The sequence below is a fragment of the Octopus bimaculoides genome, chromosome 27, assembly GCF_046866305.1.
Source record: "Octopus bimaculoides isolate indiv1 chromosome 27, ASM4686630v1, whole genome shotgun sequence".
Classification (NCBI taxonomy): domain Eukaryota; kingdom Metazoa; phylum Mollusca; class Cephalopoda; order Octopoda; family Octopodidae; genus Octopus; species Octopus bimaculoides.
This window is the reverse complement of record NC_142954.1, coordinates 25,059,864-25,068,244: the sequence shown is the minus strand read 5'-3', so window position 1 is coordinate 25,068,244 and position 8,381 is coordinate 25,059,864.

The window sequence follows — 8,381 nt, the reverse complement described above, 5'->3', positions numbered from 1 at the left end:
ATATATATATATATATATATATATATATATATATATATATATATATATATCTATATATATATATATATATATATATATATATATATATATATATATATATATATATATATATATGTATATGTATATAGATATATATATATATATATATATATGTATATGTATATGTATATAGATATATATATATATATGTATATATATATGTATATATATATATATATCTATATGTATATATATATATATCTATATGTATATATATATATATATATATGTATATATATATATATATATATGTATATATATATATATGTATATATATATATATATATATATATATATATATGTATATATATATGTATATATATATATATGTATATATATATGTATATATATATATATGTATATATATATATATATATATATATATATATATATATATATATATATATATATATATATATATATATATATATATGTATATATATATATATATATATATATATATGTATATATATATATATATATATATATATATATGTATATATATATATATATATATATATATATATATATATATATATATAGAAGGGAAGGTATATGTTAGCGAGTATACATAGACACACGTATGAAAAAAAAATATATATGTATGTATAGGTGCGTGTTAGTGTTACCCACACCACACACCTCTACAGGTACACTGATGTCGTTGTATTTAAAACTATTTCATTCATGTAGTTTATAGAATTATATACATAAAAATAATAGTTTATATGTTTTTTATGAACACCTCTATGTAGGCAAATGTTTATTAGTAAGCCTCTCTTTCACACGTAGACGCAAACGCACAGGTAAATATATCAATATCTGGAAATTAAATCATGTTGTTCTCACAAGATGGTTTTACTCTCCTCCTTCCAAATCAAACTAGATTACCACATGTATACATCTTTGCCTGTACATGTCTGTAAATATGTACATATGTCTGCATGTGTGTTTGTTTCTCTGTGTGTGTTTCTCTGTGTGTGTTTCTCTGTGTATATGTGTGTTTGTGAAATACTTGCAGGAGAAAAGGAATGACAGTTGCTTCTAGTCCCGACGCTAAATGGGGAGAACAGCGACGTCTTTCATCTAGTAAAAAATTATAGATTTTGTACTGTACACAGAATATTGCAAAATCCTTCAATTCAATGTTAAATCGTTTTTTTTTTTTAAGCGATCGACGTAAAAACAGAGATCGACTAACAAACAAACATGGGCAGATGGCACGAAGCCAGCAAACACTGAAAAACCGGTCATGTTCTCAATCTCAGCAGTAGCAGTAAAGTCGTCTAACCCATACCAGTTTGGAAAACTATATATAAAATGAACAACGACACTGTAAAATTAACCTTTCTATAATTCAACTTTCCGATTTTATAGAAACAAGGACTTCTTAGATCCATGTGGGTTAAAATCAGGGAGAGAGAGAGATGGGGTAGATAGATAGATATCTGGATAATATTTGGAGACGCAGGGAAACCTCTTTTACCCCCACTGAATACGACATATCCATTTAATGCATGGTCGCGTTTTAAACGTCTCTTTATAATTTTCGAAACATAAAGGTTACCAGATTTCTGAAACTATAATTTCTACAAATTATAACTTTAATTTAGTTTCAACCACGTTTTACTAATTCCAGTGATGAAATGGTACCAATTCTATCGATCCCAGAATTTGAACTCAGAACGTACAAATGGATAAAATGTATTTGGCTCGGCTTGCTCTGCCAGCTCGCAGCTTTAAAAATGTGTAAATATTATTTAGTGGTAACCAGAAAACCACCCGGAAGTCGGTCTTTCCGGTTGTACTAAGAATGAGGTAATGATGGAAAATGGATAGCGATGTAAAATTGGTGGAGAGATATTGTGAATGTGAGAATGGCGTACAATAAATGAGTCACAGAGAAAGTTACAGAATGGGGGAGGGGGAGAAAAAGGGAGTAGATAAACAAAGGGAGAAAGAGAAATAAAGAGAGAGAGAGACAAAGGGAGACAGCGAGATAGACAAAGAGAGAAAGAGAGAGAGGGGAGAAAGAGTGTGTGAGAGACGGAGAGAGAGAGTCATATAGCGAGAGAAAGCATGTGTATGTATATGTGTAGGAAAAAATAGACGGTTATGTAGAAAATTATAGAGAGAATGAGTGAGAGAATCTGAGAAACGAAGATGAGTAGGTTTAAACAGTGAAAGAGTTTAGGAGACAGATGGAAGTGTGAGATAGAGAGAGAGAGGCGAGATAGGGAAGGATGAGTGAATGAGTGAGGGAGAAGAAGTACAGTTTGAATTCAGAAACTTCATACTCTTGATGTGTTGTGCAATTAATGTAGAACTGGATACAGAAATAAATTATCAAACACTTGACATAAATGCAGATAGAGGATCATATATTCATATATATATATATATATATATATATATATATATATTTATATATATATATATATATATATATATATATATATATATATATATATATACAGACAGATAGTTGGAGACATTGATAAATGAACATATATACATGTATATACATGTGCACATATATATATGCACATTAGCTAGATAGATACATATGTAGATAGATAGATAGATAGATAGATAGATAGATAGATAGATAGATAGATATATGGATCGGTACATAGGCAGGATGGTAATCAAATAGATAGATAGATAAATAAATAGGAAGATGAATAAATAGACAGATTGCTGGGTAGAAAGATGAGATATATAGATCGGCGACAGGATAGAGTCACATTTAGAGAAAGAGAAAAATAAAGTGAGGGAGAAAGGGTGACAGAGAGGGATGGAAAACTGACAGAAAGACAGATTGGGTGATAGTGTAAGTGTAACTATGAAATGGTCGTGATGTCCCTTTTGAAATATAAATAAATAAATGAATGAATATATAAATAAATGGACAAACAAATGTAAAAAGCTTTCAGTGCGATTAGATAACATCACGTGACAAAGTGTGGTGAGGCAAAGCAAGTCTATCGTGTGTCCGTTGACAAATCAATCCAGCATCTCAGAATCATGATTCTACTCAACATATGCTCTTCTAATATTTGTAATGCAATGCTGGAACCAGGAAGAAATAAATATACAAACGGCAGCAGATTGCATTGAGTTTGGTAACCAACACGAAATGGAGAAATATTCTATGGAAATAATGGAGAAAATAAAACTAAAATAAAACCTGAAATAAAACAGAAAAGCAAAAGAGTGTCAATAAATAGACGTGCTAATAATATCGGAATTGTATTATTTGTCACGTTTTAAACTTTGGATATTCGTGGTCAAATTGCGAAGGTTGAACTTTTGAAAAGAGATTAGATACTTTGGAGAAGATAAATCGCATATATCAATGTTGTTTTAGAAATATTCTACTAAAAATATTAGCAGTCGTTTCTCACAGGTGTTTATATTTAACGAAGGGTTATTCTGGATTAAATCAACCCCCACAATTGACTACCACTTATTTCCCTTCCCTTTTTTTCTTTAACACACTCGTTTACAATATAATTCGTAATACAATTGTGGAGGTTGTTTTGCACCGGAGTGTTTCGTATATGTCAGTGTAAGTTCTGTTCAGTTTTGTTTTAAATAATTAACTGTTGTTGATGTCGTTATTTTACCACTTTTAAGCCTGGCTTAGTTAATCAATGATGGAAAGCGTTCCAGCTATGACCTTCACATCTCTTGTTTTAAAGTTGCTGTTGCTCTGTACCACCAGGTTTTCCCCCAAAGCCCACAGGCAAATGCATCCTAGCCATTAATACTGTATCATATATCAACGCATTAGAAAGGGCTGCTGAAAACTTCCAAGCTTTTACAGGTGTCGTGAAAAGCCTGGTTGGAGACCCAACCATTTGAGTTCTGTTACAGGGCTTAGAAATACTGAAGGACCGCTAGAATAAGTGTGTGAATCTAAGAGGGGAATATGTTGGAAAATATCATAATTCTTTTCTACTCTAGGCACAAGGCCCGAAACGTTGGAGGAGGGGGACAGTCGATTAGATCGACCCCTCAGTACGCAACTGGTACTTAATTTATCGATACCGAAACGATGAAAGGCGAAGTCGACCTCGGCGAAATTCGAACTGAGAACGTAACGACAGACGAAGCATTTCGCCCGGTGAGCTCGCCCTGATTCTTCTTTATTTTGTTTTCCCCCAAACCAGAATTTTTTCAACAGACCCCCATATAAATCTAGGACTGTATTATCAGATATGACTTACTTCATTAAAAAACTTGAGGGTGATTTCACTGAGGTTGTTTTGAAATTTCTATTTGGTCCAGTTACAAAATGGTAAATTCCCAAAACTTGTTAACTCAATATTCTCTCACTTTTTAATGAAGCAGTTATTGTGGAGCCTATCAAGCAAAATATACAATACGTATTTATTTTGTATTTTCTTCCACAGAACTTTCAAACATGTTGATGTTCATGTTGAAATTGTGATGGTTGAGCGTTTGAAAACGAATAAGCGGATATTGGGAAGATTCTTATGAATAATTTCTGTAGATGTTTCCCAAGAACAGAGGAAAAAGAATCGTGGAGAGAACGTCGAGTAAATATTCCATTAATGGTGAGAATAAACTCAGAATCAACAAAGAATTAATCAAAAGTGTCAAATGTAAATGGAACAAACGAAAATGTCTTAAATGATTCTTTGTTAAAATTTGGCCAAAGGAGACAGACGAATGCAAAATGGAAACATAGTGGAGAATCTCTGATAATAGAACAGTCAAGTTAAAGCTTACCCCTAAATTTCACTCATTCCCCTGTTTTTCATTAAAAAAAAAATTATATTAGCCAGTATCAGAATTTCTCTCCTGTTATCTACCGCAATAAAGTTTGCTCTAAGAAAACATCCACGGTTAAGTGGGAATAAATATTACTGATTTTTTTTCAGTGATTTCTGCAATGAATCAAAGACACATACACACACACAGTCACACGTATACGACGGGTGGGCTTCTTTCGTGATTCAGGCTACGAAGGCTTTGGTTGGCGCGGAGCTATAATAGAACCCGTAACCATGTGGTTGGGAAGCAATATTCTTACCACACAGCCACCTAGATAAGTATAAATTATAACACTGTACATTATTTTGTAGCCGAAATACTGTGTGAGGGCGAAAGTGCTGAAGGCCATGAGATAGAGTGACTGCACACACTCCTCTCTGGTAGATTTAATCTTTCAGCTAATTTGATACAGTCAGCTAGCCTCAGGGTGTCTCTTGTGACATCAAATATATTGAAAACCTTCACATTAAGCTCCGGGATTGATAATCTTTCACTCTCACCCTTTCTCCGGCCAACCTTAGACGAATTGGCAAAGTTTACGGATTGTAACCTTTCTCCTTTATCTGTGTAAGAAAATAAGACGGAAATAAATTCCATTGATTTCTTATCGAATATGACGACAACCAATTGGTAAGCTGTCAGTTTATAACTGGAGATTTCCATAATAGACATTATTCATTTTTCTGTGTTTTAGCACTTTTAATAAATTATTTATTCCTTCTAAAATATAAGTAAACACAGGCAAGCACTTTTCTCTTCATAGGTCACATGTCCAGTTGTCTACTATCTTACATGTAGAGTACACTAACCGTTTTATTATACATACATGCATACGTATATACCCGCATGTATACTGAGAAGTACAATCTGTCAGTCATTGTTGTGTGGGGCCATAGGAAAAAATATGCTCTGTTTTGGAAATCAACGCTGATCTGGGCAGCAACGTGACCAGAAAATGCAGGAGAAAATCTCTATGTTCTATGGATATGAAATTCGCAAATTCAGTACCCAAGATAGTGTTATTATTGGAACAAGGTGATACGTTCCAAACAGTCTGGAGCAAAGTATGTTTGAACTTAGATATTTGTAGATGGAATGCAGTGCCTTAATACGTTCCAAATGATCACGATGTCTTGAACAATAAACGTCTGCAAGATCTTAATATCCTATGGATGAGAGCAAAAGATTCATGCCTTCAAAACCTTCATTCTAAGCCGGTGGACGGTCAAAATTAGATCTGAATCAAACGTGATAAAGAAAACAGATATACATACAAGCGTAGATACATGTATACATATACACGCACCCAAACGTACGTAAATCGACATGGAGAGGTGAGAATGTGGTATACGAGGTTAGATGAGGTACAGAATAAAAAGTCAATATATTTATTAACTGACAATTTCAATGTTTTAGCAATTAACAGCTTCTTTCCGTTTTGGGAATCTTCAGACTGAGATGCTTTGGAAATGAAGATTGTATCATACTTGGCACAGAAGTGTTCCGTGTGTGTGTGTGTGTGTGTGTGTGTGTGTGTGTGTGCGCAGACGTAGGAATGCGGGTGTGCGTATTTAAGTGCGAGCGAGTGTTGTTTCGTTCCCAGGTTGTTAATTTTATTTGCCTTTATATAATGGGAGTAAGTGTGATACGCGTGGGTGAGAATTCTCTATAAAATAAAAGGAAACCAATTCCACACATAAACACATCACTTCTACGTAATAATTTACTCAAAAGCACGGCAATTGCGTTACTTTCAGATTTTCGATATGGCAAACCTATTAACGCGTTGGACAATATGCTTTGCTATATTCTTCGGCATTTTACGTTTTCACTTCAAATTCCACCGCGATCGACTTAATCTTTCATCATATAGGGCTCGATAAAAGTAAGTACCAATCAAGTTCAGCAGGTGACGTGTTCTTCCAACACTCTCCCCTCTATATTGCTGTTTTTGTATATTTTCACTCTGTTCTGTGATACACGATCCTTTTTGATCGGATTTATTTAATTTTTTTTTCACACGATCCGTTTTGAGCGGAATTGTTTCCTCCTTTTTATCTATGTTCTGCTTTTTTTCTTTCGAAAAGAAAAGCTCTACATCGTATTTGTCCCCTCTGTGCTCGGCCCTGTGTGGCTAATAAAGAAAGGTATCTTACTATCTATCTATGTTTCTATTTATCTATCTATCTATCTATCTATCTATGTTTATATGTATCTATCTATCTTTCTGCCTTTCTGTCTGTGTCTCAGTACATCTATACACACAAAGGATTGTGTTCCATATCGTTTCCATCGGCCAAATTCATTCAGAAGGCATTGGTCAGTCCGTAAGTATAGTACAAGACATTTGCCAAATATACCGCGCAGTGGGACCGAACCCGAATTTACAAGTTTCCGAAGAGAACCTCTCAACCTCAAAGCCATTCCTAATATCTACTCTGTCAAGGAATCGTATATTTGTGCTTACCACGAGTGTAGGATGTATTTATATAGAAATATACACTCATAGATATACATACATAAATTTTAATCAGTTTTCAATTTTCCGTTCTATTTTTAATGTCAGATTTTTCTTCCATTTCCTTTCTCTTCATATGTATATTTCTCTCTCTGTGTGTGTGTGTGTGTGTGCATGCGTGCGTGCGTGTGTATTTCTATATTTCGGCACGTGTGTTTGGCTCTTTGACTAAACACTTCGTGATAATGTTTAAGATCAAGTATTGCAGGGAAAGGAACTGGCGTTGATAGGCTCTTGATATTTGATAGAATGCCCAATAACAGATAAGTTATTGCCAAATGGGAAAGGACACTTGATTAAAATAAAACAAGAATAAGATTTACAAGTAAGTCTACTGTGGACCTCTGCTACTTTCCAGTATTTGGTGTGAGCTGGTATTTCAATATAGCGTTGTTGTAACGTGATGTGCTTTGGAATGTGGCGTGATGTAGTGTATGGTTGTGTGGTGTCCTGTGGTGAAGCGTGGTTCTGGTGTAATAATGTATATGTGAGATATTGGTTTCAAATTTTGGAACAAGGCCAGCAATTTCAGAAGAGGGCTTAAGTCGATTACATGCACCCCAGTTATCAACTGGTACTATTGTATCGACCTCGAAATGATAGAAGACAAAGGAAAGCTCGGCAGATTTTGAAGAATGTTAAGACGGACGAAATGTAGCTGAGTTTTTTGTCCGGTGTGCTCACAATTTTACCAACTCACTGCCATCAATGTTGAAATGATTATTGACTTAATATTTTGGCACAACGCCAGCAATTTTGAGGGAGGGAGTAAGTCAATTAAATAGCCCCCAGTGTTCAACTGGTGCTTTTTTTTATCGACCTCGAAAGGATAAAATACAAAGGCGACGTCGGCAGAATTTGAACTTAGATCATAAGACGGACAGTGTGCCGCTAAACATTTTGCCCGACCTGTTAATGATTCTGACAGCTTGTGGCCTTTTTCTTAATTTTGACACGAGACCAGCAGTTTTGGGGAAGAGAGTAAGTGGGTTGCATCGACCCCAGTAACCAACTGATTCTT